Consider the following 4,745-nt stretch of genomic DNA (forward strand, 5'->3'; position numbering starts at 1 on the left):
AGTTTTAGGGTTTCGTTTGCACCGCAACCCTTTGATAAATATATTTAAAAATCCCACCAAATTTGGAGATGTCATGTGATGTTTCTAAATCACTTTTATGCAAAAAGATATTTCATTCATTGGATATTTTGAGTTCTACACCAAGTTTTCAAAACTGGTCCAGTGGGCATTTTTACACTACAACCTATTTAAATATTTCTTTACAACTTCTACCAAAATTAGGGGAGGTCAGTAGGAGCATATTATTCCACTTTGTGAAAAAACCCATTTATGTCCTTTGAAAAATTTGAGTGAATCATCCTCTTTTTCGTTCTGGTCCAACTTGATGATTTGTACTGCAGCCATCTTCTAACTTGCTCCTTTACCCATGAGTTTTCTCCTGCTTGTAGTACACCATACCAACCCCTTAAGTCCAGGAGGTTGGACTCATTGGAGCACTTTTGGTTCATGAAATTATGCCCTTCTCCTCCTGTCCAAAACTGAAGTTTTGCAAAACTTGCACTAGCATGTTTGTGCTTTTGACAAACTAACCTCACCACCCTTTTAGTCATCCAAAGAGACCCTGATCTGGAGATTTTGGACCCTCCAAGAGTGGCCTAGGTGCCCTTAGCATTCTGACAAACACCTTGAGTGCATGAACAACTTTGACATGACTTTTGTCATTGCACTGTGACCTTGCACCTCTGGGCAAACTAACTTGTCCACTAAGCCTCTAGATGACTTTAACCTAGGTCTGTTAAACCCCAACCTCACCCGAGACCTCTAGCATGCCTTGGCATTTTGTCGAGCACGTCCCGTGCGTGCTCTGGGCGCGCCTAGAGCGCACGTTTTGCATGCGCGTGCACCGAGCCGCCGCGTCTTGCTGCCGCCCACCCCGCGCCCGTTCTGGCCCTTGGCCTCTCGCAACCAGCACGACCGCCTCCTCCCTCGCTGCAGAGCCGCCCCTGGCGCCCTACAGCGCCGCCGTCAGGTCGGCCACGGCGGCTAGCTGCCGGCCACACCAGGGCTCTGCCTCGGACGGCGCTGCCCGAGCCACCCCAGCTCGCCACCTGCCCTCTGCAGCAGCACAGACTCATCCACAAGCGCGTCCTCTAGCTCTCGTCGCCGCCATGACGCCCTGCCACAACAGAGAGGCGGTTCGCCGGCGATTTTATCCAGCGCCGCGGGAAACCGCCTTGACTCACCTATTTAAGGAGCCCCGCACCTCTTCGAGCCCGCAGGAAGCCTCAAGCCACTCCACTAGCGCTCCCCTAGCTCTCAATCGACCCGGAGAGGCCGTCTTCTTCGTCTCCGGCCAGTTCGGCCACCGCCGCCTCCCGACTCCGTTCGTCACAACCCGAACCTCCCCGGCCCTCCCAACACCACCAAATGACTCCACTTCATCTTGCGGAGCCGCCCAGACCCCCAGCTACGACGGAAAGCCACCATAGACCCAAACCCACTTTGCCACCGAAGCCACCGGCCGCCGCGAAGCTCGCCGCCGGCGACTCCCTCCGTCCCCGCCAGAAAGTCGACCACCGATAGGACCGCCTTGACCCCCTGAGCCCGCGGATGGCCTCAGTTTCCCGAACGGTTCCGCCGTTCGCCGACGAGCTTCGCCGGAGTCTCGCCTCCGCTCGGGCAGAGGAAGAGGAGTGAGGAGAGAATAGTCAAACCTGACGAGTGGGCCAGGCGGGCCCACTGTCAGTGAACCACCGCACCGGTCCACGTGGGTTAGGTGAAGGCATAAAGGGCAAAGTACGTATTCGATGTATACCTGTTCAAAGCATTTTCTTTTTATTCTGTTTTATTTTTTTTAAACAGATTTTGACCACAACTTTGACTGCATATAACTTTTTAATTATAACTCCAAATAAATTGATTCTTTTTCCTACCTCTCTCAAATATTGTCTAGTTTATTTAAAATATTTTTAGACAACTTTTTGGTTCTGTTTTTGAATCTATATATTGATTCAAAAATATTTTAAATAGGATTTTTGGAGAGAGGAGAAAGCTTTCAAAAGTTTTGGAGTGCACCCTGCCTTCCACACCTTGAAGGCAAGCATGCTGAACCCTGGCATAATATTTTGCATGCATTGTTTGACACGATTATGACACCACCTCAATACGTAGAACTCGTTATTTTATGTGGTGATGTGATCATTTGCATGAATGCTTATCAGAAATTTTCTTGCTGTTGGAAATGGACATGCTTGTGATAGTGATCATCCTCGTATGCCTTTCATGCCTACCGGAAGGAAAACGGGAAAGTCTCTGTCTTGGGTAGGCCCGAGCTTGTCCCTAGTTCCTCGTCGAGGCAAGTGTGTCCGGCATGGCATGAGGGGTATGGAAAGTGGTGATTCTGTCTGTTGGATGAAATATATTCGTTATGCTAATCGTGCAGGGAATACTTAAACCTCCTGAGTCGACCGTAGATCAAGTCTTGTTCCAGTAACCCCCACACTTGTTTCGTACTACCACTTGTCCCTGCCGTAGGTAGGGCACGGTTCAGTAAGTTGTCAACCCCTTTCTAGCACACACCGTACAGAGGGGCCGGGATGAGGGTTCCACGGCCGTGGATTAAAGCCAGTCATCCGGTCAGGGGGCATGGGTGTTTCCGGTTGGGACCAAGAGGGGAGGCCACCCCTTAGAGTGCGTGATATAAATTTGATCCCATGCTACGCGAGGTTGTAGCCTCCCACTTAGAGTTTTACTTGATAGGTGTCGTGGGTGATTCCAGACACCGGTAAGTTGAGCTGGTGTGTGCACGTCAGGTGTGTTTTCAATTAAAAGACCGTAGACGGAATTAGTCCCGATGAACTAAGGGAATCCGTTGCTCGTGGGTATAGAGTACACCCTCTGCAGAGATAATATCTATTCGAATAGCCGTGTCCATGGTTAAGGACTACAGTCTGGGATGGGTCAAGTGTCAGTCTTTGGAGGATAAACTACTAAACCAGAACATGGATCATGACTGATGACTTGTGATAATTATGTTTATTATTATTACGGTCTAACCCATTATATTATTCGAAATTATTGAATGTCCCTGGGACGGTTCTACCTCCTGGATATTCACTATGATTGTTTTCCTTATAAGCCCTTTATGTGGTGTCGCTTAGACGCCCGACTGTGGCATGCTTGTTATTCATTTACTTTATAAGCCCTTTTATGTGGTGTCGCTTAGACGCCCGACTGTGGCATGCTGGTTATTTATCTACTTTATAAGCCCTTTATGTGGTGTCGCTGAGACGCCCGACTATGGCATTGCTTGTTATTTAATTACTTTATAAGCCCTTTATGTGGTGTCGCTGTGACGCCCGACTGTGGCATTTTATTCCCACTCCATTACCGCATATTCATGTTGCATATAAATAACCTGCTTGCATGCATAAAAGATTTTTATTTTATGGCTGACAATGTGATCATAGAATATTTCAGTGCACGACTATCATTTATATTATCCCAGTGTTCATAATGCTTGTGAGTACATTCAAAGTACTCACTGGCTTGTCCCTGGCTATTGTCTTGGCCAGATTGCTTGCTTGGAGAGGAGCGTTGCGACGACAGCCCCGGAAACTAAGCAAACGGTGATAGCAGCCTCGCGAATATAGGAGTTAACCTGGTCAGCTATTCCTGTGGGAAATGGAGTCCCGTAAACGCTGATGATCCACAAACCGCTTCCGCCATCAACCACTAGAAACCATTTGTTGTACTCACAGGCCAGAATGGTCTTGTACTACATATTTTGTACTTTGCTTGGAATTTCTGTATCAAGTTGGTGCCTCATCAGCTAACAGTTATCCTGGGGCTGGTGAGCACAATGGCCATTTTCTGGGAAATCAATTACCCGGAAAACCGGTCGTGACAGAGAGACGCTTCAAAATGACCTCGAGTCTTTAATGACTCGACTGAATGACGTTCCAGGTCGAGTGCAGGAATGGAAGAAGTCTTCCACCAGGTGTGGTGCTGATGTTGCTCTGTCCCTGGTACGTGTTTACTGCAAGGATGCTCGAGAGGACAAGCTGGCGTCCATCAGGGTGGCCAATACCAAGAAACATGACTTCCAATCTTTGATGGAGACCTTCATTATTGCTGCCACTCGGATTTCTGATGGAATCGACTTGGACCAGTTTGTTGCGCCCTCCAGTCCTCCACCTGAGGAGAAAAAAACTTCTATGCTTCACCTTAAATTTTCCTCGGAATGCCGAGTGGTTTTGTAACCAATAAACTTTTACAGGCTTGACGCCTGAGCACTTCTGAATCCGTTATCTGAACTTTACTTATCGTTGAATATGCTTGCATTTGCCTTCGGGCGAATTTTGTTCTTTACTCGGAATATATTTTAATGCTTGAGATGCAGCTCTGAGGTTGAAAGCCATTGTATTTGTGGCGTAGCTCAGAGGGAGAAGGTAACAGTCGACCTGCACCTCGTCATCCTTGTAGAGCGGAATAGATTAAGTGCTTAGGCGAGCACTGGGCTGCAGCTAAGCCCCCGAGTGGGAGGATTGCTCTCCACTTGGCGGGATTTACAGATACTTAGGCGAGCACTGGGCTGCAGCTAAGCCTCCGAGTGGGAGGTTTGCTCTCCACTCAGTAGGATTTCAGATACTTAGGCGAGTACTGGACTGCAGCTAAGCCCCCGAGTGGGAGGTTTGCTCTCCACTCAGTAGGATTCTCAGATTCTTAGGCGAGTACTGGACTACAGCTATGCCCCCGAGTGGGAGGTTCGCTCTCCACTTGGTAGGATTTTCAGATAATTAGGC

The sequence above is a fragment of the Triticum dicoccoides genome, chromosome 5B (assembly GCF_002162155.2).
Source record: "Triticum dicoccoides isolate Atlit2015 ecotype Zavitan chromosome 5B, WEW_v2.0, whole genome shotgun sequence".
Lineage (NCBI taxonomy): Eukaryota > Viridiplantae > Streptophyta > Magnoliopsida > Poales > Poaceae > Triticum > Triticum dicoccoides.